Raw genomic sequence first — 26653 nt, 5'->3', positions numbered from 1 at the left:
CCTGTTCCTTGCTTGCCAGCGTGAGGCTTATGTGCGGCTCCGCCGCCATCTTGGCGGAGACCAGGGCTCTGGGAGACGAAGAAGCCGGACAGTTTATTAAGCTGCCCGGCCTCCTTCTTCTTCTTGGTCATCGCGGGGGAGTACAGCGGGGGTTCCCAGAGGTGGATGGCCGGTTGTTGGTGCCGTGGAAGCCCTAGTTGCGGCGATTATCCCGGGTAGCCTCGCGGAGCCGATTCACAGCGCTGCCATCAGCCGCGCGGTAGCCACGCCCTCACACTAATAAATAAAAATCAAAAAATCTCTTTTTTTTTTTTTAATTTTTCAATAATTGGCTTTTTTATCAAAAATTACAATTTTTAAGAACTTTTTTTGTGTGATTTTGTGTCTCGGGGGTCTAAAAGGTGTACCTGTGAAGTTTCAGCTCTGTAGCATGTCCAGAACCAGAAAAAAAGATCATATAGGTGTTAAAGGAGGGTCCCACATCCCTGTTCTACTGAAAAATTATCTTTTTTTTTTCATGGTTCTGGACACGCTACAGAGCTGAAACTTCACATGTAGACTTTTTAGACCCCCCAGATACTAAATCCAAAGTCAAAATCAAAAAATCTCTCTTTTTTTTTTCAATAATTGGCTTTTTTATCAAAAATGACAATTTTTAAGAATTTTTTTTGTGTGATAAATAGTTAATGGGGCATGACCCAGAACCCTAGGCACTTTTTAGGGGCATTTATTGGGTTTTAGGGCTTAAAAATGGTGTTTTTTGATTACCGAAGTTCGGGTCCCTTTGATTTCAACGGGGTTCTGAAATCCGAACCAAACTTTTGGGAAATTCGGGTGTTCTGGTCGAACCGAACTTTTGAAAAGTTCGATCATCCCTACTTGCCAATATCTTCTATGCAGGATGTGGAAACCTTACAAGCGGACCTGAACAAAATAACGGGGTGGGCAACTACATGGCAGATGAGGTTTAATGTTGAAAAATATAAAGTAATGCACTTGGGTGCCAGAAACCAGAAAGCAAGCTACTCACTAGGGGGGGGGGACCTCTGGGTGAGTCTAGGATGGAAAAAGACTTGGGGGTACTGGTAGACAACAGGCTTGGCAGTGGCATGCAATGCAAAGCCGCTGCAAGCAAAGCCAACAGAATACTGGGATGTATAAAAAAGGGTAATTCACTCCAGAAATAAAGAGATTATTCTCCCGCTCTACAAGACTCTGGTCCGGCCACATCTGGAGTATGCTGTCCAGTTCTGGGCACCGGTCCTCAGGAAGGATGTGCTGGATTTGGAAAGAGTCCAGAGAAGGGCAACAAAAATAATTAGGGGAATGGAGGACATCAGCTATGAGGAAAGACTACAAGCACTGAACCTATTCTCTCTGCAGAAGAGACGATTGAGGGGGGATATGATATCAATGTACAAATACTGTACTGGCGACCCTAGCATAAGGAACAAACTATTCAGAGAAAGGAGATACAATAAGACACGTGGCCACTCACTAAAACTAGAGGAAAGGCGGTTTAACCTTAAAGTGCGTAAGGGGTTCTTCACTGTAAGAGCGGTAAGGATGTGGAATTCTCTTCCACAAGCAGTCGTATCAGCAGGGAGCATTGATAGTTTCAAAAAACTATTAGATGGGCACCTTAGAGACCACAACATACAGGGGTATACAATGTACGGTTAAAAGCAAACACACACACACATCATAGGTTGAACTGGATGGACTGATGTCTTTTTTCAACCTCACTAACTATGTAACCTCCATCTTAGGAAGAAGGAAGTGAGTCAACTGGTGATAACGCCACAGGTTCATCGGGTATCTCCCGTAACGCTCCCTGAGCTCTGAGAGTGGCAGCATCCTCCCCTCCTGTACAAAGCGTCCACAGAGCGTCTCCCTGCCGTGCGCCTACGTCCTAAAGAAGGAAACATCCTCCCTTGGGAGGAACCACGAGAAACCTCCTAGTGGCGCTAGCGGGGAGATCGCTGCCGACAGCTGTGATTTGGCATTGACTTCATCCCAAACCCGCAAGGTATGGGTCGTGGATGGGGAGACCCGTGCGGAAAGGCCTCTGTGTTCCCTGGGGAGCCAAGGAGCATGGGCCAGGTTCCTGCCTGACATATATTTTTCCATAGGAACCCAAAGCTTGTCCCGGACATGGTGGTGCCAATCCAGGATTCGCTGCAAAGCAATCACTTCGTAGTATCTCCGGATCACGGGGATCCCCAAGCCACCGTCCGCTTGGAACGCTGCATGAGGGGAAAAGCCAGGCGAGGATGCTTACCATTCCACACAAAACGGATCAGGCTGTTGAGGCTCAAAAAGAAAGACCTGGGTAAACGCACAGGCAGCATCTGTAAATAGAATAAAATCCACGGCAGGATGTTCATTTTGAGCACATTCACCCTCCCAATCCAAGTCAGTGTCAATTTGGTCCAGTCTGTCAGATCCCTGCGGATCACGTTCAGCAGGGGCGCATAATTGAGTCTGAACACGTCCGTGGAGCAGTCAGGAAGGTAAAACCCCAGGTACTTGAGTTTGGAGTGGCACCAGGTCAATGGCAGGGAGGACTGCAAGGCCGTGGCCATGTCCCGAGGGACGGAGAGGGGTAGGATCTCCGGCTGGAAAGTGTATGAAAGGACCGGAGCTCGGACATGAGCACAGGAAGTGACGTCTGAGGTCTGGTGAAGTAAAAAAGGACATTGTCCGCGTAGGCAGATAATTTGTGTTCCGTGGGGCCTACTGTGACCCCCCCCAATGCCCCCAAGCAACGGCAAAAGGGGGCAGCCCTGGCGCGTACCGTTGCGGATCGGGAAGGGCAGGGGAAGATATCCCCCTGCCTTCACCCTGGCTTCAGGCGCCGCTACCCAGCCAGTCATTCGGGGACCCAGACCCAGGTGTTCCAAGACCAGACGCATGTAAAGCCAATTCACCCTGTCAAATGCCTTTTCAGCGTCCGTAGACAGCAACAGACAGGGTGGATGGTGGGGGTGGGACCCTACCCAATGTATTATTTGGAGCGCTCTGTTGTCATTGTCACGTGCTTCCCATCCCGCAATAAACCCAGTCTGGTCGGGGTGTATAACCGATGGCAGCAGAGGCTTCAGGCGGTCGGCCAAGATCCTGGCCAGGATCTTGACGTCCATATTGATTAGCGATATCAGTCGGTAGCTACTGGGTAACGTGGGGTCCCTGCCGTCTTTAGGGAGAACAGTGATGTGAGCGAGAAGAGCATCTCTGGTGGTCGGGGGGAGCCCAGCACCAGTGCATTAAAGTACTTACACATCGGGGATATCAATGAGGAGCGGAACTTAAGGTAGTACGCGTTGGTGTACCCATCGGGGCCTGGACTCTTGCCCTTCGGCAGAGCCTTGAGGGCTAGTTCAAGCTCCTGTTCCAAAATGGGACGCTCAAGGGCCATCGTTAAGTGGGAGGTCAGATGGGGGACATCAGCCTCCTCCAGGTATTGTTTAATCTGGTCGCTTTTGGCTGCCGTTGCAAAGTCCGAAAGGGAGGGTGAAAGGTTATATAACCGAGAATAATACTCCCAGAAAGCATCCGCGATCTGGGAAGGAATCTGGGTTATCGGGCCCTGGGGGGTCTGTAACTTGGGGATGCGAGTCGAGGCTCGCTGCTTACGTAGGGCTCTGGCCAGCAAGCGCCCGCACTTGTTACCGTACTCATAGAAATTGTGGGAGATATACCTAAGCCTGCTACGTATCTGAGCCCCCAGGAGAGCGGGCAGCTCCTCCTGCAGGCCCTGCAGTTTTTCGAGGGCCCCCGACGCCCGTGAACGCTTGTGTGATAGTTCAGTCTTGCGAATTTGCATGAGAAGCCGATTAAGGTCCGCCATGCGGTCCTTCCACAATCGTGCCCCCTGCGAAATCAGCTCGCCACGGACAACCGCCTTGTGCCCCTCCCAAATTGCCGAGGGGCAACGTCCTCACTATTGTTCTCACGGAAATAGTTAGAAATCGTGTCAGTCACAGTATTAGTTACCACTGCGTCATCAAGAAGGTTCTCGTTCAGTCGCCACGTCCATTCCCTGTCCCCACAGTGAAGGAAGTCCATCTGCACCGCCACCGGAGCATGGTCCGAGAGAGTGCAGACTGAGATGTCCGCACCCGCCAGAGAGTCTAGTCGGGACTGGTCAATTAAGAGTATGTCAATACGCGAATAGGAGTGAGGGAGGAGTAGTCACCAGCAATCCACAAGGCCGTGTGAGTAGGCGGTGTGCCGCAAACGAGTGTGCCGAGCGCCCCGATGACGTGTCAGTGCGAGGGTCCAGACAGAAATTAAAATCCCCCCAAGGATCAACTGGCCCTCTCGGAACGTGGCCAGAGGTTCCAAGGTCGACTCAAGGAAGGTCATCTGACCCGAATTCGGGGCATAAATGGAGGCCAAAGTCAATGGTCGGCCATACAGCGTCCCCTTCAGGAATACATATCTGCCCTGTGTGTCAGAGATGGTGTCAGTTGGAACAAACGGGAAGTCCCTGTGAAGAGCAATAGCGACTCCCCCAGACTTTGGTCGCGGGGAGTGGCTGTGAAACCACTGACTGTATAAGTGAGTGGGCAACCTGGGCATGGATTGGGGGGCGAAATGCGTCTCCTGCAAGAAAACCACCTGTGCACCCAGTCTACGCAACTCAAGCCACAACTTACCTCTTTTAAATTGGAAGCTCAGGCCCCGAACGTTATATGTCAGGATCTTCAAATGAGCCATTCATAAGATGTCAGAACCAAGGACCCACATGCCCAGGACAGGAGTGAGAGAGAGACCCAGCAACACAATCGACCGCCCGACAGCTCACCCTGCAAAGTAGAAATCAACAACACGTGACTCATAGACTCAAAAATGAAAATGGGGGAGGGGAGGAGAGGGAACAGGAACAAGACAACAAAGTAAACCAAGTGCTGGAGGAGGGGGGCCCCCGCTAACCGGGGGGGTACCCACCCCGCCAGATGAGCACCCCGGCCGACCGGGGGGAGCCCCAACCACCCCACCTGCAAAGGGGAGCGGAGGGTGGGGCCTTGTCCCCGTCCACCAACGGCTGAGGCCCCGGAAAAATGGGGCCAAACAAGCGCTCCCTCGAGTGCCAAAGCACAATAAAAACATGTGTATAAAAGGGGGGGAAATGGTAGGGCAGGAGGAACGAAGGCACTCCGCCAGATTCTTGCAGGTATATCGGAACCCAGTCCATTAGTCCCAACAGGAGCCTAGCAAAAAATAAAAATAAAAAAAAATAAAAATGACTAGAAGAAGGAGGAGAAAATCCGGCAACAAGCAGCAGTCCGCAGGTGGAGAGGAGTACCCCCACCTTCTCAGTCCCCATGCCGCGGCCTCACATGAAACGCTACTCCAACCGGGTCAGGATCAACGTAGGGGTCCCGCTGTCAGGGCAACTTGCAAGATTCCAGGAATGTCTAAAAAAACACGGGACCTCCGGGTCATCAAGTCCTCAGGGATCTGAGCGGGAGGGCCGGTTGTGGGAGCGGTTGCAGTTGCGACCATGCCAGCACGACGAGCGCCATGATGGCATGCGGGTCGGCAAGGGCAGATCAGCAGTGGTAAGCCAATCCGGAATGTTCACAGGCGGAAGATCCAGTTGGGTTAAAAAGAGCGGCAGGTCGTCCCGGTTCCTCAGGACATGTTGTTTACCATGCTTGGTAACTGAGAGGCTGAAGGGAAAACCCCAGCGGTAGGTCAGGTCAGCTTCTCTAATAGTTTCCAACAGGGGTTCATCAGAGTGCGGCGGAAAATGTCCGGGCACAAGGACAGCTGCGCCCCATCAAAGTCGATGGCGGAGACCCCGCGCATATGGTACATTATGCGGTCTTTCACTATACTTGTGGAGCTTACAGATAATGTCCCGAGGTTTATCAGGGTCATCGGGGGGGGGGCGCAGCGCCCTGTGTGCTCTGTCGATTTCAATGTGATCCGGGGCGTCCCTCCCCAGGATCTGCTTGAAAACACCCTGAAGAGTGGGGACAATGTCCATCGCCGCCGTAGCCTCAGGCAGGCCCCTGATATGAATGTTCCCCCTGCGGCTCCGGTTCTCCATGTCATCTAGCTGATCTAGTAAAGTGTCAATGCGCCTATCCTGCAGCGCGCATCGGTCAGAAAGCGCCTGAACCACAGGTAGTATGTCCTCCACCTTTGTCTCCACCGACTCCACCCTGTGGCCCAGGTGAACGGTGTCAGCCTTCACTGCCTCTATCTCCTGGCGGAGGGCCCTCTCAACCCTGTCAGCCAGTCTATCCAAGTCCGCGGCCGTGGGGAGAGACAAGATGTGGGCCCGTAAGTCCGTAGCATCCGCCAGGGCAGCCGCAGCAGCGGATCCATCCAGCCCGAGGAAGAGCTTGTGGATGCTGGGGACGGCGGAGCCGTGGAGTCCAGGCGCGGGGATGGAATGGGGGAGAGCGCACTCACCGCGGGCATCTGGAGGGCGGCCGCCATCTTGGGAGCAGTATGAGTAGTAGGCCTGGACCGGCGGCTGCCGGAAAAGAAGTCTCCGATGGAGTGGGATCGTGCTCAGAGCGTCCGCTGTGGCTGCTGGGACTGTCGCCACTTCAGGGGCATCCCGTTAGGAGCAGAATGGGGTCTCCGGAGTCGGTATGAAGGTTAGTTGCGAGCGAAGTGCTGGGAGGTCTCCTTCAGAGCGTCCTCACGCCGCCATGCCGAGACCACGCCCCCAAAAAAAGCACTTTTAAACAATTGTAGACCACCGGATATAGATCATCTGACACGGCTGCTCAGGTCAACTCACAGGAGGACACATAGGACACATAGGGTCCATATACATGAGGAAGTAACAATAGCACATAGCGTAATATTGTAAAGATACCTTTATTAAAAAAGTAGTGCACTTACATGTAGCATGAAAAACGTCAAGCATAAAACAATCTATCCAGATAACAGTAGAAAAGCAAATGCCACTGCGTTCGTTTGCTTGAGCTAGCTTGGGGGCATGGTCGTAGCGCCTGATCCTGCCCGACGTATGTTTCATCACAGGATTGACGTTGTCAGGGGCTTGTAGTAATAGTTGAACAAAATTCGGTTTATACTCTGCTTGTCTGACAAAAGACTACAGTGCATTAATCCACTCCACTAGCACCTGTTGAGAACATGTTGAACAGTGCTCAAAGAAATAAGTCGAGTCATCCTCCAATAACCGTACCAGTGATTCTACCTAAACCATACTGAAAGGGGGTAAAAAAGTCATCAATGCCTTTAGGAGAACTGGACAAAGCAATTTCCACAAAACTTGAATCCGTAGCTGAACATCATCAAACAACATCCTGCCCTAATCAAATAGGGAATGATTAAGAGAAATGCATTCTAACAGCTGATCACTGGCCCACTCCTTCAGTATCTGACAGCAGTGTTCTTTTTCCCTAGCAAAGACACACATATATATATATATATATATATATATATATATATATATATATATAATTTTGTTAAAAATATGTGAACAACATAAATGTAAACGCACCTCCAATATAACAAAACTGTGTAAAACAAACCAAATAACCAAACAAATAGTGACACTCAAGGAAGGACTGTCCTAAGCAAGTATACACAGAAAGAAGGGAATGCAAAGCGTAGTAGTAACAGAGCCAGCGAGACCAAGCGAAGGGAGCTGGGAGCAAGACAGGACAGGGAGAGGATAGGAGGAGACGAAGGTGGGAAGGGATCAGGCTGTAGGGTCGGGTTTGGGGTCAGGTTCCAGGAACATGATGTAGGTAGCAGGGTGCAGGAACACAGAACCGTAGGTCAGTGGCACAAGGAGACAGAATCCAAGGCAGGGAGGAAGAGCATAGAAAGGGTTTAAATACACTTCCTGCAGCCAACATCAGGTGATGACTAATTTCATGAGATGATATGAGCTTCTGGCTGCTGAGGGACTCCCGCTGGTGGACACTAGAATTGCAGCCTATAGATCTGGGAGCCATAGTGCCACGAGCAGGTGAACCCTTTCCAAACATTTGCACTATACTGGTTTTAGGCATAAAAATAATTGTTTGGTTGCGCTACACATTTTTTGGGTTGTAATAACAAAGTGGCACATAATTGTGAAGTGAAAGGAAAATGGTAAATGGTTTTCGAAAATTTTACAAATAAATATCTGAAGTGTGGAGTGCATTTGTATTCAGCCCCCCTGTGTCAATACTTTGTAGAACCACCTTTCGCTGCAATTACAGCTGTAAGTTTTTTTTAGGGATGTCTCCACCAGCTTTGCACATCTAGAGAGTGAAATTTTGCCCATTCTTCGTTGCAAAATAGCTCTGTCAGTTTGGATGGAGAGTGTCTGTGAACAGCAATTTTCAAGTCCCCCAATAGATTTTCAATTGGATTTAGGTATGGACTTTGACTGGGCCATTCTAACACATGAATATACTTTGATCCAAACCATTCCATTGTAGCTCTGGCTGTATGTTTAGGGTCATTGTCCTGCTGGAAAGTGAACCTCTGCCCTAGTCTCAAGTCTTTTGCAGACTCTAACAGGTTTTCTTCTAAGATTTTCCTGTGTTTGGTTCCATCCATGTTCCTATCAACTTTGACCAGCTTCCCTGTCCCTGCTGAAGAAAAGCATCCCCACAACATGATGCTGCCACCAAAAAGTTTCACTGTGAGGATGGTGTGTTCAGGGTGATGTGCAGTGTTAGTTTACCGTCACACATAGCATTTTGTTTTAAGGCCAAAGAGTTAAATTTTGGTCTCATCTGACCAGAGCACCATCATTGTTAGATAATTTATCCAAATTCATAATTTGGCACTTATAGGAGTTATATTATATTCATGGCAAGCTTGCAAAATATATTTGGTTTTATGATTAATCATAATATTACCCACGTCTGGAAAGAAAGGATTTGCCCCCTTAACCCCTTTACCACCGGAGGATTTTCCTGCTAAAAGACCAGGGGGTTTTTTGCGATTTTTTACTGCGTGACTTTAACGGACAATTGCGCGGTCGTGCCTAAACGAATTTCATGTCCTTTTTTTCCCCACAAACAGAGCTTTCTTTTGGTGGTATTTGATCACCTGTGCGATTTTTTGATCATGCGCTATAAACAAAAAAAGAGCGTAATTTTTGCAAAAATAACAATATTTTTCACTTTTTTTATATGAAATTCCCCCCCAAAAAAATTTAAAAATCAAAATTTTTTAACATTTTCGGCCAATTTGTTTTACGCTACCTATGTTTGGTAAAAAAAAATCGCAAAAAGCGTATTTTGATTGGTTTGCGCAAAAGTTATCGCCTTTACTAACAAAGGGAAAGATTTTTGTCATTTTTGTTGTTTTTTTTTTTTAACGCGTAATGGCGGCGATCTGCAAATTTTTTTGCGGTACTGCGACATTGCGGCGGACAGATCGGACCCTTGACTGACATTTTTGCCACTTTTGGGGTTACCAGTGACATTTCTACAGTAATCAGTGCTATACATATGCACTGTTACTGTAAAAATACACTGGCAGTGAAGGGGTTAACTTTTTTTGAAAGGGAGGGGCTATGTGTGTCCCTAGGGGCGTGCTTTCTACTGTGATTGGCTGTGGCTTCAGATGTATGAAGAGTGATCAACGGTTCTACATAGTAGAACCGTATGATCATCCTTCATACACAGGGGAGAATGACAGGCAGCTTGTTTACACAAGCCACCTGACTTTCTCCCTCTCCCCCGCCGATCGCAGAGTGACCGGCGGACATCGGGTCCACCGGTCACACGCGCGGGGGGGTCCTTGACCACGCGGGAGCTGGCAGGGAAGGGGTTAACAGTATTGGACAGGGAGGGGTTAAGTGTGTCCTAGGGGTGTGCTTCTAACTGTAGTGGGACATTGCTATTGGTGTAAAAACAAAGATCAACGGTTCTACATAGTAGAACCGTCTGATCTTCATTTTTACACAGGGAGAACAGACAGGCGGCTTGTTTACATAAGCCGCTCTGTCTTTCTCCCGCTGTACCGGCGATCGTAGTGTGACCGGCGGACATCGGGTCCGCCAGTCACACTCCCGCACTCCTCCGTGAATGAGCCGAGGCGGGCGCGCGCCTCGGTAGGCGCGCGCTCGCCCGCTATTGGCTCTAGAAGGAGTGACAGGCGAGTGACGTAGATCTACGTCACTCTGCCTGGCCGGGGCCGACTGCCGCAGTAAATATACTGTGCGCAGTCGGCAAGACGTTAATGACCAGGCAATTTTTGCAATTCCGCATTGCGTTATTTTCACGGAAAATTGTGCGGTCGTGCGACACTGTACTTAAATAAAATTGATGTTCTTTTTTTTTTTACCACAAATAGAGCTTTCTTTTGGTGGCATTTGATCACCTGTGCAATTTTTATTTTTTGCGCTATAAACATAACAAGAGCGACAATTCTGAAAAACAAAACAATATTTTCCCTTTCTGCTATATAACATTCCCCAAAGAAATTTTAAAAATCTAAATTTTTCATCCTTTTAGGCCAATTTGTATTCTGCTACATATTTTTGGTAAAAAAAATCGCAATAGGCGTATTTTGATTGGTTTGCGCAAAAGTTATCATGGCTACAAACTAGGGGAAAAATTTATGTAATTTGTATTTATTTATATATAATTTTACTAGTAATGGCAGCGATCTGCAATTTTTAGTGGAACTGCGACATTGCAGCGGACAGATCGGTCCCCCAACTGACATTTTTGACACCTTTGGGGGGACCAGTGACATTACTGACTACAGTAATTAGTGCTAAAAATATGCACTATTACTGTAATAATGACATTGGCAGGGAAGAGGTTAACCAAGTGGTTGATCAAAGGGTTAAATGTGAGCCTAGGGGAGTGTTTACTAACTGTGGGAGGAGGGACTTGTGAAATGACCATAGAGATCTGTGATCCTAGATAGAAGGATCACAGGCGCTCTTTGATCATTTTAGAGAGAAGAATGGTTGGCTGTGTTTACAACAGCTGACCGTCCTTCTCTCTCAGCAGGGAGTGATTGCGGGTGCGGGTGCCGATCCCGTGTATTGGCATCCCTGCTGCCTAGTGGGGGCAAAAGCTTGCCGCCAGTGGTATGTGCTCGCCCCCCAGCACCAAGCGTGTGACCAACATAGGGCTATGTCAGTTGACGCAGAAGGGTCAGCCTGCCGAAGTAAATGTGTGGCGGCTGTTCGGAAGCTGTTAATATGTGTAAATGACCTTGTTCAGGTGATTAGTGATAAGGTTCTTCATCTGAGCTGAGGCAATAATATGTGAGATAATTCTGGTGTATGTAACTAGCTGGAACATGTATATATAGTATAAGGCATATACAGTATCTCACAAAAGAGAGTACACCCCTCACATTTTTTTAAATATTTTATTACATCTTTTCATGTGACAACACAGAAGAAAGGACAGTTTGCTACAATGTAAACTAGGGAGTGTACAGCTTATATAACAGTGTAAATTTGCTGTCCCCTTAACACACAGACATAATGTCTAAGCCGCAGGCAACAAAAGTGAGTACAACCCTAAGTGGAAATGTCCAAATTGGGCCCAAAGTGTCAATATTTTGTGTGGCCACTATTATTTTTCAGCACTGCCTTAACCCCCTTGGGCATAGAGTTCACCAGAGCTTCACAGGTTGCCACTGGAGTCCTCTTCCACTCATCCATGATGACATCACGGAGCTGGTGGATTTTAGAGACCTTGCGCTCTCCCACCTTCCGTTTGAGGATGCCCTACAGATGCTCAATAGGGTTTAGGTGTGGAGACATGCTTTGCCAGTCCATCACCTTTACCCTCAGCTTCTTTAGCAAAGCAGTGGTCATCTTGGAGGTGTGTTTGGGGTCGTTATCATGTTGGAATACTGCCCTGTGGCCCAGTCTAAAAAAGGGAGGGAATCATGCTCATCTTCAGTATGTCATAACACAGGTTGGCATTCATGGTTCCCTCAATAAACTGTAGCCCCCCAGTGCCGGACTATGACACTCCCACCACCATGCTTGACTGTAGGCAAGACACACTTGTCCTTGTACTCCTCACCTGTTTGCCGCCATATACGCTTGACACCATCTGAACCAAATAAGTCTGTCTTGGTCTCATCAGACCATAGGACATGGTTCCAGTAATCTTAGTCTGCTTGTCTTCAGCAAACTGTTTGCAGGCTTTCTTGTGCATAATCTCTAGAAGGGGCTTCCTTCTGGGACGACAGCTATGCAGACCAATTTGATGCAGTGTGCGGCATATGGTCTGGGCACTGACAGGCTGACCCCCACCCCTTCAGCCTCTGCAGCAATGCTGACAGCAATCATACATCTATTTCCCAAAGAAAACCTCTGGATATGATGCTGAGCACATGCACTCAACTTCTTTGGTTGACCATGGTGAGGCCTGTTCTGAGTGGAACATGTCCTGGTAAACCACTGTATGGTCTTGGCCATTGTGCTGCAGCTCAGTTTCAGGGTCTTGGCAATCTTCTTATAGCCTAGACCATTTTTATGTAGAGCAAATATTCTTTTTTTTTCAGATCCTCAGGAGTTCTTTGTCATGAGGTGCCAATTTGAACTTCCAGTGACCAGTATGAGAGAGTGAGAGCAATAACACCAAATTTAACACACCTGCTCCCCATTCACACCTGAGACCTTGTAATATCGGGGGGGGGGGGGGCAGATGGCTAATTGGGCCCAATTTGGACATGTTCACTTTTGGGGTGTACTCGCTTTTGTTGCCAGTGGTTTAGACAATAATGGTTGTGTGTTGAGTTATTCTGAGGGGACAGCAAATTTACACTGTTATAAAAGCTGTACACTCACTACTTTACATTGCAGCAAAGTGTCATTTCTTCAGTGTTGTCACATGAAAAGATATAATAAGATATTTACCAAAATATGAGGGGTGTACTCACTTTTGTGACATACTGTATATCTTGGTATAGATAGTCACGTTACAGAACAAGAATAGAGTGTTACATGGGAGCTTGTCAATCAAAATCCATATATGACTTTATGAATTTAGTACCTCCTCTTGTATTGTTAAAGTTAACATTAATGCTTGCCATACAAGGTTTTGAGCATTGTGAAGTTATGATGTCTACATGCAGGGCCGCTGATAGAAATCATGGGGCCCCGTACAGCCTACCTGATGGGGCCCCTTAAGCCCCACCCCTGGCCCCTCCCTAGACCCTACCTCTGGCCCCTCCCTAGACCCCGCCTTGAAACAAAGTGCAGTTTTGTCTTCAAGTGATATTTATCTTCCTCCAGCCAGTTATAGGTTTGATTATCCAAAAGGAATACTGATTTCAGCTTCTGGGTTTAGTGTTAAGTCCCGGTTTACATAAATACAATGCGGGAACCCTGTGAATCCACTGCGGGTTCCCGCATCGCATTCAAATCGCAAGCAGTTCACACTGCCATATGCAAATCGTTTGGGGTGTCAATACAAAGTTAACAACCCCAGATCAGTTCGCATATCACAGTGCAAACTGTCAGTTCGGACATGAATCGCATAGGGGTGAACCACCATGCGATCCAATTCTGCTGCGGACCAAAAATGGGTCCTGTGTGAGTTGTGTCCGGATGCAATGCGAATTCAGCCATACAATCTGTATGGTTGAATTTGCATTGCACAGACATCGCATATATATATATATATATATATATATTCTATCTCTCTCTGCTGTATCTCTATCATTTCAGTCTCTCTCCCTCTCTATCTATCTATATTTTGTATTATATAATCTTTATCTCTGTCTCTTTCTTTATCTTTCTCTCTCTCTTCCTTCCTACCTCTCTGCTTCTTTCTCCATTTCTCTTTTTCCCTCTCCCTCTATCTCTCTCCATCTTTATCTTATATTATATAATATTTATCTATCTGTCTCTATCTGTCTGCCTCTCCATCTGTAATTCTCTCTATATCTCGTTTTCTCCATCTCTTTCAGTCTCTTTCCCCTTTCATCACTCTTTCTCAATTTTTCTCTCCCTCTCTTTCTCTGTCTGTCTCTCTCTCTCTCTCCATCTCTTTCTCTGTCTCTCCATCTCTCTCCCATCTATATATCTCTCTGCCTCTCTCTTCCCCCCTCTCTCTCCCCCCATCTCTCTCTCTCTCTTTCTATGTCTCTCCATCTCTCTCCCATCTATATATCTCTCTATTCTCCTCTCAGTCTGTCTCTCCCCATCTCCCTCTTTCTGTCTGGGATCAGAGTTTTTAGATAAAGTGAAAGCAGAGATTTTTAAGGCAGTGTCACAATGCTTCCCACCTCTGGCAGAGAGAATCCTCTGTTCCTTACATATTGAACTCCTGTAACTTTCCCTTGTAACAGAAGTGACAGGATGCCTTCAATGACACACACTGCTATGGTTATTGATCATTTTATTTCCAACCTGAAAAAAAAGCTTTTCTGTTCTCAGATAGCTTGATTAAAAAGCACAATTTTCAAAGCATAACTTTTTTTCTTCTATTTACTATAGAAACCTTTAGGCTGACTTGGGAAATAATACCAGTGAGGCAAGCATATTTAGCTACATCAAGACAATTCTGCAAACGTTTACAAAGTCAAATACACAAAGAAACAATCTGGATTTTCTGGGCTTTCCTTGAATTTTTAGCCCTGCCTGACTTTGTGTGAAATAAATGTATCTTCAGTGTTCAGACACACCTGAATGTTCTGCTGTGTTAGGCACTGGGACTGTCTGGCAGCCTGACGATCACAAACCTCTTCTTCTCCTCACTAACTTACCTCTTCTCCTCAGTTCCTTCCTGCAGTGCTGCTTCCTGGAAAGAAATGTCGGCTGCCTGTGGCTGAGTTGCTTCCTCTCTGCCTCCTCACAGACACAGCTTCCAGGACGAGCGGGGAGCAGAGCTGACACCATAAGCAGGGGAAGAGAGATCACTCCGCCAGGGCAGGGGAAGGCAATAAGCAGGCTGCAGGCAGGAATCCTATGCAGAGCGGGCACTGAATTGACATACGCCCGAAACAGAAGAAGTAGTCCCTCCCACACCTACCAGCACATTATTGCAGAGGGGCCAAGAAAAAGGAAAAACACTAGTTAAGTAAGTAGGAGAGGGGATGCTGTTAATTCAAAAAGGCTTTTTTTTTCTTTTTTTATTCCGCACTGTGTTTTTGATTTTAGATTGCCCGGGCCCCCCTGCAGAGCTGAGGACTCCGGGCCCGGTACAACAGGGCCGGTTGTACTGGCTTATCAGCGGCCCTGTCTACATGTAACATATATAGCCAAGAGATCCATATTCAAGGGGGCCACACACACTCACTCGCTCACTCACTCACATAGACAGATACAATACATTCACAGACTCACACAATGAAGACACGTGGAAGGCTATTCATATACTCTCTGACAAGCTTACAAAGGGGCTTTCTCTTGAAGCCTAAGAGAATGTCACTTCCTCCAGTCTCTTTGGGGACTTATGCTGCTTATGGCAGCAGCACATGGAAAGACACATATGTCTGGACAGCCCTGACTACGCTTGACACATTTTTATAAGTATTACTTTTATTTCTTATATTTTGACATACACTAAACTGAACTGTTATACTTTTTACATTGTATTTATGATGCCAATTGTGTGGCAATAAAATCACACTTTCTTTTTAAGTCAGTCTGGCTATCACTGCTAATCATCCAGAAACGCCTAAAGATACGAAAATATTCAATTTTTTCATTTTTTCATTCTTCCACGTTTGCTGTGTCCCCCATATGGCTTCTTGCAAACTGCAAAAAGGACCTCTTATGGTTTTCTTCTTGCCACTCTTCCATAAAGGCAAGATATGTTGAGTCCCCAACTAATAGTTGTCCTGTGGATAGATTCTCCCACTTTTTAAGGCACTGTACATACGTTGTATCTGATTATCTGCAGCCCTCTCTTCTCTACAGAGTACAGACATTTAAAGTCCAGAATTCATAAAGCTTGCCTGAGCCTCCATAAAGCAGAGGGCAAGGAGCTGAAGTGACACTCTGCAGATCTCAGCAAGGAGAGCTCTGAGTGCTGATTCGAGGGAAGGGACACACCCTCTTTATACATTGGGCTGTTTGCTGGAGCTCCCTCCCCTGTCACCTTTTTCCCTTGATGTCAGGAAAACTTGTCATAAGTGACTCGTGTAGATAGCAGAGGAAAGTGTCAACAGACAGAAATTACACTTAGTGCTCTGGGCTGAGATAAGTACACATTTTAGAGAGATTTGCTTTGTTCATATTTCATCTCAGAAGTTTACAAGGGTATGTTACACCAATATTTCATATTCCTCATATGTATCTGTTGTACCATGTACCTGTATCCTGTTCTCTTTGCATGACTGCCTTAGTGTGAAATACCTGGTGATCCTGCTCCTGGTGAGCAGTTTCCCTGCTTACCTATTTCAAAATGACTGTGCCAAAACATGGAAGTACATTCATCCCAGTGTGGTCATTTTGCTTGTTTGGATTTAACTTGGGAGAACAGCCTGTTTGTACTCCAGTGATCAGACTTCTGCTGACATATCCAACACACACAGCCCTTCACTGGGAAGATTAGTGTACTGCTGTTGATATGCCTCCTACTGACTCACAACCTTGCAGTCTCCATCCCAAGATCTCCTTTAGATCTAAGTCCCTTATGCAGATCAGAACAGAGGTCATGGCATTACTTAAAAAAGGATGAAAAAAAGGTATTTCAAATTTTGTATATTTATAAAAACATTTTGCTTGCATTTCTATTTTACAATCAATGGGTTGTTTTACAAAGTAAAGGTTTGCAAATGCTTTGATGCATTGATTATAAGAGTCTTCATATAATATATTCTAATTCTATGTTATTACCACTATTTAGTGCTGCTGATGCTACAAATAATCTTAAGCAAAATGATTATAGGTACATTTTTTTTTTTTTCAAATTCTTTATTTAGGTAAAAGGAACAACGTGAACATGTTTCACACTCAGTAAAAGCAAATCTAAGTTACAACATAGACATATTGCTAACAGAAATGTGAGAAAAGCAGGTCAGAGTATATGGTGCATACATTCCTGGTGAAGAAATAGGTGCGTAAAAACAGTCCATAGAAAGTCCAAGGTGGTAGGGAATAAATCACTCATCAGTTATTTAAACGCAATCATACATCAACGACATTATAAGTACAGCAGTCATCGTCGTGCAATACGTGCAAGAGGTAAATCGAAAAATCTTTTATCACCAAAAAAGATGACAAAGGTATTTACGTACCTGTCGGTTTTGGGGAAGGTTTGCAGAACATGATTAGAGTCCTGGTGCTGAATCTGAACCCCATTGAAATCAAAGGGAGCCAAATGTTAAAAACTGTAATGGCCATTTTTTAGGCTAAAGGGCAAGGGATTGTCAAAAAAATAGTACATGTACCAAAGCAAAAAAACAAAACAAAACTTTGTTTGGCGGGGAGAAACAAATCTAAAAAACACCTAAAAAAACTGACATTACAAAGAAAAAAGTATGTTTTGATTTCCGGGAAGAATAAGGAAGTAAATGGCACTGCCAAATATATGTGTATGGAGAGAAAGAAAAACCCTTTGAGTGTATATATCTATATATAGGTCAGAAATGGAAGGACCTAATGTAAGTACAGATATATCAATGCATATATTGACTCTAAAACACAATATGCTAATAAAATTAAAAACTGTGCATAAATAAACGAATAAAACATATATGCAAATTGGTGACTGGTAGTGATAAAGGGAAAGAAACCCGTATAGGAATAAATTGCATAAATAAAGTGAGTGAGTGTCTCAGTGGAATAATAATAAACAAAGAGAAGTGCAAAATAACCATCAAGTGCAAACATAAAGTGCTGATGTGACTATATATATATATATATATATATATATATATATATATATATATATATATATAAAAAACAAAATCCACTAGAAAGGTGAATGTGGGTGACTAAAAATTGATATCCAAACTGACTTGACAAATAGTTTAAGAATTAAAGTGATAATCCATAATGGGATGTAGTGCGATTCCAAATGGCAGAATTACAGAAAGTGGAGAAGAAACACAGCAGGGGTGACTCGTGTATCTCCAATGCTTCCTTGAGTGTGGCCGGTGTGGTGGGTCAGGGTGCTCCCCACTCTCCCAGGACCGAACAAATCAGATGGGGGAACCCCTACAGGGGTAATGCGCATGTGTTTCAAAGTGAATATGGCTCCAATATCCCTCATTGGTCATCAGGCGGTTCCTCTGGTTAATGGCATCAATAGGGGTCCTATCACCCTAGGGTAAGTGTGAACACCACTGGGGGTCCTGTGATGTATATTCTCAATGGCCGGGTGTAGTCCGGGTAAACATGTGAGGAAAGAAACTCGTATAGTGCAGTACTGTATTAAAAACCTTAAAGTTTAATGATAAATGTACTCACATATACAAAAAGTAAGTCAGGCATTCAAAATTGGTTAAAACCGGGAGGTCTGCCGTGCTGTGATAGTTCCGGAATGCTATGTGTTCCACGCGGTCCGGAAGTGCGTTCCAAAGGGTGGAAGTGATGCAGTAACGCTCTACGCGTTTCATCATAAAGACGTCATCAGGAGTTCTTTCCACACATGTTTATCCAGACTACACCTGGCCATTGAGAATACACATCACAGGACCCCCAGCTGTGTTCACACTTATCCTAGGGTGATAGGACCCCTATTGGTGCCATTAACCAAAGGAACCACCTGATGACCATTGAGGGATATTGGAGCCATATTCAATTTGAAACACAGGCGCATTACCCCTGTAGGGGTTACCCCATCTGGTAAGTGCGGTCCTGGGAGAGTGGGGAGCACCCTGACCCACCACATCGGCCACACCTTTAAAGAAGCACTGGAGATACACGAGTCACCCCTGCTGTGAAGTTGCACTATTTAATATTTGCAATGAAGCACTTTTTTTCTTCATGCGATTTGGGACTATTATATTAGAATTATAATCGCACACAACCCTGCACTGGAACAATTTTTTGTTGTGCGATTTGAACTAACTTATATATTTTGGAATTATATATACCTCACCTTTTTCTATTGTTTCTTCTCCACTTTCTGTAATTCTGCGATTTGGAATTGCACTACATCCCATTATGGATTATCACTTTATTACTTAAACTATTTGTCAAGTCAGTTTGGATATCAATTTTTAGTCACCCACATCCACCCTTCTAGTGGATTTTGTTTTATATATATATATATATAGTCACGTCAGCACTTTATATTTGCATTTGATGGTTATTTTGCACTTATCTTAGTTTATTATTATTCCACTGAGACACTCAGTCACTTTATTTATACACTTTATTCCTATAAGGGTTTCTTTCCCTTTATCACTATCAGTCACCACTTTGCATATATTTTTTATTCGTTCATTTATGCACAGTTTTGAATTTTATTAGCATATTGTGTTTTAGAGTGAATATATGCATTGATATATCTGTACTTACATTAGGTCCTTCCATTTCTGACCTATATATAGATATATACACCCAAAAGGTTTTTCTTTCTCTCCATACACATATATTTGGCAGCGTCATTTGCCTCCTTATTCGTCCTTGATCCTTTACTGAACACCTTCTTGTGAACAGTTTAGAGGTAGGCAGCAGCCAATTTCTCATATTATAGACTGAATTCTTTATCCTTAGCATGGATTTATATCTCGATCTTATGTTTAGATTTCTGACAAAATGATGGGTCCCTGCCCATACCTTTTTGTCTGGCATTAAACAATCAGGAAAAAATATATATGATCAATGGTATCATGTGCATCCCCCTGAAGTCATTGACTTTTATTGGTCATACATATACAGTCAATGTTGTTCATTTAACCACTTAAGCCCCGGAAGATTTTACCCCCTTCCTGACCAGGGGGTATTTTGCGATTCGGCACTGCGTGACTTTAACGGAAAATTGCGCGGTCGTGCGACGCTGTATCTAAACGAATTTGGCGTCCTTTTTTTCCCACAAACAGAGCTTTCTTTTGGTGGTATTTGATCACCTGTGCGATTTTTTGATCACGCGCTATAAACAAAAAAAGAGCGTAAATTTTTCAAAAATAGCAATATTTTTCACATATTTTTATATGAAATTCCCCCCCAAAAAAATGTAAAAATCAAAATTTTTTAACATTTTCGGCCAATTTGTTTTATGCTATCTATGTTTGGTAAAAAAAATCGCAAAAAGCGTATTTTGATTGGTTTGCGCAAAAGTTATCGCGTTTACTAACAAAGGGAAAGATTTTTGTCATTTTTGTTGTTTTTTTTAACGCGTAATGGCGGCGATCTGCAAATTTTTTTGCGGTACTGCGACATTGCGGCGGACAGATCGGACCCTTGACTGACATTTTTGCCACTTTTGGGGTTACCAGTGACATTTCTACAGTAATCAGTGTTAAACATATGCACTGTTACTGTAAAAATACACTGGCAGTGAAGGGGTTAACTTTTTTTGAAAGGGAGGGGCTATGTGTGTCCCTAGGGGCGTGCTTTCTACTGTGATTGGCTGTGGCTTCAGATGTATGAAGAGTGATCAACGGTTCTACATAGTAGAACCGTATGATCATCCTTCATACACAGGGGAGAATGACAGGCAGCTTGTTTACACAAGCCGCCTGACTTTCTCCCTCTCCCCCGCCGATCGCAGAGTGACCGGCGGACATCGGGTCCGCCGGTCACACGCGCGGGGGGGGTCCTTGACCACGCGGGAGCGGGAGCGCGCCTCCGGCGGCGCGCGCTCGCTCCCTAGACCCTCACAAGCTAGTGACATAGCCCTACGTCACTTTGCCTGTGAGGGTCTGACCGCCGACGTAGATAGTCGTGCGGCGGTCAGCAAGTGGTTAAAGGCATTAAATCATTTTAAGGCTACTGGGTTTTTTTTCACACTTAATTGGAAAAGGACAAATATATCTTGACCTCAACTTCTTCTAAAGACACGGCAGCTTCAGGTAAGCAGTTGGTAGCCATACCTCATCACCGACCTTAAAGGAGGGATTACCCCTTTGTTTCTTGTCTACGAACCTCTTGTAGTTGGACTGTGCCTTCTTTATACATTCTTGGAGGGTTTGGTAGTTTCATTGTATAAAGGTGAGTCTGACCTGTACAGCAGGTACTGCTGATTTGGTAATGGTTTCTGGCAGGGCAGAAGGGTGGAATCCATAGTTGGGCCAGAATGGGGACTTGTTTGGTAGCGGGGTGTAATGAGTTATTGTAGACAAACTCTGTCAATGGAAGCAGAGAAGCTGGAGGTAAACTACACGCCTCAATCCAATTCAATGTTGTTGGGTAAACCATGAAGTCTCACAATCTCTTTGATGAACATGTGGGCTGTCTCTGCAGTGGAAGGTGTGCCTACAATGGACAGGGAATTAACCATCTTTGACAGGCAATCCACCACCACCAAGATGGTAGTGAATCCTTGCGAGGGCAGAAGATCCACGATAAGATCCATGGAGGTCATCTCCCAAGGATGGTTAAGGACAGTTAAGGGTCTCAGTAATCCCAAGGGCTTTGTTTTGTCGCCTTTTCTGCGTAGGCACACAGAGCAGGATCAAACATAGGCTTTACAGTCCCAACCAAGTGGAGATTATGAGTCCCAAAAATTGGATGGACTGCTTCTCAAAATCGCACTTTTATGCTGTGGCGTACAAGCCATGACTTCGCAGAGTATTCAGTACTTTATTGATATGGTCCCTGTGGAGTTTAAGTGAGGCTGAGAAGATCAAGATATCGTCCAGGTAGATGATCAAAAACAGGTCAAGGTTCTCTCTGAAGATATAATTTACAAAATGTTGGAACGTTGCAGGAGCATTGCATAGCCCAAAGGACATCACGAGGTACTCGAAATACCCAAAGCGGGTTATGAAAGCAGTTTTCCATTCATCCCCCTCTAATGCAGACCAGGTTATAGGCCCCTCTCAAGTCCAGCTTCATGAACACTCGGGCTGCTCAGAACCTCTGGAATAACTCTGGAATGAGGGGAAGAGTGTACTTGTTCTTGATGGTGATTTTTTTTTAGTTAATTTTAGTCAATACTTGGCCAGAGGGAGTGGTCTTTATTTTCAACAAAGAATATGCTTGCTCTGGCAGTTGGGAAGGAGGGTTGGATGAAACCCTTGGCTCGGTTCTTATTAATATATTGCATGAGGGCCTCTAACTCAACCTCGGACAGTGGGAAGATGCACCCAAAGGGAATCTTCGCTCCAGGAAGCAATTCGATGGGACAGTCATAGGACTGGTGCGGAGGCAGGGTATTGGCTTTCTTCTTGTCTAAGGCCTCAAGAAAGTCATGGTAGACAGATAGAACAATCTGACTGGTATCTGTTGAGGGTTGGATGGTTAGGCACACAGGAGAGTCGACTTGTGTGGGGATGCCACAATGTTGGTGACAGTAGCTGGATGGGAAGATGACCTCCCCTTTGGACCAGTCGATCAATGGGTTGTGGGCCTGCAGCCAAGGTATTCCGAGGTTGGCTGGGATAATGGGAGATCTGGTTACATTGAAGCAGAAGAGCTCCTGATGACCTGTGTCTGTGGTTGCAAAAACAGGGGAAGTCTCTTGGGTAATGGCCCTGAGCTAGGTGGAGTGCCATCAGCAACATGTCCAGTCTTTGTTTCTTGAGATGAAGGGTTATCTGTAAGTCTTTTTTAAGATTGATATCTAGGAAGCAGCTGCAAGCTCCGGAGTCAATGATTTCAGTTTGACCTCTCTTCCAGCTACTTGCAATGAGATAGGAAGAATCATGTGAGTAGAGCCAGTCCCAGAAAGCTGGAGGTATAAAGGGTACAGGTGCCTGGACTTGGCCGAACGGGACAGCTATGAAGGAAGTGGCCTGTATCTCCACAGTAGATGCACAAGTTGTTTAGTTGCCTGCATTCTCTTTCTTATGGGGTAAAAGCAGGTCGGAGAAGACCTATCTGCGTAGGTTCTGCATCAGAGGGGATAGAGGTCAGAGGAATAGAGGTAGGAACTTTTGGAGCCGGGACTTTGGGTAGTATCCAGGTTGGCCGAAAGTACTGGGAACGTTTAGAGCGTAGATCCTGCAGGCGCCTAGCCATTTGGATGGAAACTTGAATAAGAGCATCAAGTGTAACGGGAGCCTCAGACCTGGCTAGCTCATCCTTGAGGGTCTCGGATAGGCCTAGACGGAATTGGTATTTTAAAGCCACATCATTCCAACCAGTGTCAGCTGCCCATCTATGGAACTCTCCGATGTAATCTTCCACCAGTCGTCTACCCTGCACATGGTAGTGAAGGGCCGATTCGGCAATGGTGGTTCTCTGTGGATCGTCATATAATGCTGCCATGGCTTCAAAGAATGCGGTGATAGAGTTTAACACCTTATCTTTCCATTCAAGCATGTTATGAGCCCAGGATTGTGGTTCATCAGATAGGAGGGAGATAATGAACCCAACTCGAACAGTCTCTAGTGCAAAAGTCCTGGGGTGCAGGGCAAAGTAAAGTTCTCAGGCATTCTTGAAGGCCCTGAACTTCTTTCAGTCCCCAGAAAAGCACTCTGGAGTAGGGACTCTGGGTTCTGGAGGAAGCAGTACTATAGCAAGTTGAGCCGCTGGTATATAGGGTACCCAAGTGTACCGGATTGCCCGGGGCTGTCCCACAATTGACATGTCTGTCCTGGGTTTATGGCACCTTCATTTCAGGACAATACAGTGTCCCAGAATGAAATAGATGACACAGCCAGTCAGCCATCCTACTAACTACATTGCCATAACTGGTTGCTAGGGCCACCCCTGCCTGGCGTCTAGTAACCAGTGATGTCAGCGTGAGGCTGAGCGAGGCCAGCGCCAAGTGCTGCACTGCTGTCTCCAACCACCTCCTCCTTCTCTGGCGCACAGGGGCATACAGACAGACAAGTGAATTGCACTTGCAGAAGCAGGAACTGGTTGTCTTCATTCTCGTCTCCACCCACCTCCTCCTTCTCCGATGTCTGCCACCCTGCAGCATGTGGAGGGAGTGACTTGCAGCAGGGGCTGAAGTGATCATTTGCGGCTGCTGCTGCACTGCTGGCTCAGATCAAATTGACAGCTGCCCGACTTCTGCTCCTCCCGCCCATGGCCCGACTGAGGGGCCTCACTCATCAGAGGGGATAGAAGGTGAGGGAATAGTAGCGAAGAAGATGACACAAGTGGGGGACAGCAATGAAGCTGACAAATGAGGGGATATAAAGGCGACACAGCGGAACAATTAAAGTGACACAGGGGAACAGCTGAGTTAATAGTAATGAAGAAGGTGACACAGTCTGGGACAGTAATGATGGTGACACAGGGGAACTGGGGGAATAGTAATGAAAAAGGTGACACAGGGAACTGAGGGAATAATAATGAAGAAGGTGACACAGTGGAGTACAGTAATGAAGGTGACAAGTGAAGAAATATGAAGGTAACACAGGGGAACAACTGAGGAATAGTAATGAAGTAATGAAGAAGGTGGCACAGTGGGGGACAGTAATGAAGTTGACACAGGGGAACTGAGGGAATAGTAATGAAGGTGACACAGGAAACTAGGGGGGGGGGCAGTAATGGAGGTGACACAGAGAAGTGTGGGAATGATAATGAAGGTGAAAAATAGGGAACTGAGGGACAGTAAGGAAGGTGACACAGAAAACTGAGGGGACACTAATAAAGGAGACACACAGGAAACTGAGGGGGCATGAATAAAGAAGACACAGGGAACTGAGGGGACGGTAATGAAGGTGACACAGGGAACTGAGGGGATGGTAATAAATGTGACACACAGGGAACTGAGAGGAAATTGATGAAGGAGACAGAGAGAACCGAGGGGACGCTAATGATCATTGATTTTGTTTTTTCAAAAATTGGCATGAAAAAAGTTATCAAAATGAATCTTTTTTGGGCAGGTGGAGGACGAGTGGTGTTGTTGTGGGGTGTCCCTGAATGTCAGTTTGGAAATGTGGTCACCCTACTTGTATCTTCCAGGACACAAGTTTGTAGCAACTTGCTGGATTCAGGACAGAGGCACTCTCTCACACCTTGCTGGCTATCTATTTCTTTCCATCCATGCAGCAGGCTATGTGTTGTGGGACTACAGATCTCAGCAGCCCCAGGCATATTGACAGGCTCCTCACAGCAGGCTTACTTCAGTAATGACAGCTGTACGAGAAGATAGCTGAAGGAGGGCCAAACAGGGTCCCCTCTCAGACGAGTGGTTGCTGGAGGATCAGATTCCATTGCAGCAGTCAGCCTATCTTCTTCCCACATGGCTAGTCTCCATCAGGGTAAAGCTCCCTCTAGCTTTTATATGCAGAGGAAAGGAAGGGCAGAGCCCAGCAGAAGTGTGCCAAGTGAAAAGACTGGGAAAAGGGTTAACTCCTCTCCCTGCCGGGCAGCAGCTAAGTAGCAGTTTCTGCATAAATAACAATGCAGGGCAGACAGGGCTAAAATACTCACAGGCACCTTGCCAGCACCTACTTACATGCTTAGATGCTCTGCGCCTTCCTTTTTAAGGGTCTCTAACATGCACAAAACACAGGCAGCTCACTATTTATTGTTTCTACAACAATCTGGTTCTCTTGCACTTTAGACATGGCCTTTTTAACCAATTAAAGACAATCCTTTACTCTCACTAACAAGGTGGTATTTTTTGTAGCCATCACTACTTCTAGGCAATGGATAGTTTTGTTGTATTTATCTAACTATTTTATATTGCTGCCTTGTAGCAGTTTCCACCTCTGCTGACTTTTAAGTCCTTCCATTGTCTTTAACTAGATGCAATTCAATCATCCGTATACAGACTTGTATTTATCCAATGTACATTATTTTTTCAGTTCAACACTAGATAAATACTTTTTATTTGATGGCTTTAATAAGAAAAATCTTGGCTCTTTTATATGCATTAACTATGGATTTATGTTCTCACTCAAGAAACCCAATGAAAGAGTCTTCCACCCCCTTTGAAATGTTATTGCCCTCTTTTCATTATGCTATCAATATACTCCCCCACATTGCTGGAAAATCCCAGTTATGGGATAATCAAAAAGCTGTTTTACAATTTAGAACCATTTGCAGACAACATCAAGAGAATTCTTTGTAGCCATTAATATCTCTTCAGCAAGTGTTTGAGCTGGTGAACTCATCTTGCAAGACACCCCAGTTTAAATTTTTGCAAAGGGACAAAACAGTGTGTAGGCCCAGGACTTTTTGTACCCAGGTATCATTGCAATCCCTGCCCATTTTTGCTTCAACCAAACAGGGATGACCATGCAATGAAAAAGAAAAAAAAAAAAAAAAAGATTGAAAAATATAGATCTATAGACAGAAAATGTAAAAGAAAAGTATGGTTTAAAAAAAAAATGAATACCTCAGCATGCAGACCATCTGTCTGTCACTTTAGGCCTAGCAGACCTTGCTAGTTTTGTGTGTATTGCTAGAGAGTCTTTTTTTCTTGGGAGGGTGCATGTGATCAGTACAGGCCAATCAGTACTGTCCAGACAGAGGGTCAGGGTTCCTACAGTCTCATAGAACATTTAGAGTAGAATGAAAACTTCTCCTACAAGCTTTAACTAGACCCTGATAGAGGTCACATGACTGCTATATATTGCTGATGGGAAAAGGTATTTAGCAGTTTATATTTACTAAAATACTTGCATTTCCATGTTCTGTGTTCTGTGGGAGACCAGATATAGTGAATGTAGGGTCCTGGGTTTAGTAACACTTTAACTGAAGGGA

This window comes from Pelophylax lessonae (assembly GCF_965119305.1).
Source record: "Pelophylax lessonae genome assembly, chromosome: 5".
NCBI lineage: Eukaryota > Metazoa > Chordata > Amphibia > Anura > Ranidae > Pelophylax > Pelophylax lessonae.
The sequence above is the reverse complement of the archived record's forward strand: the minus strand, read 5'-3'. Positions refer to the sequence as shown.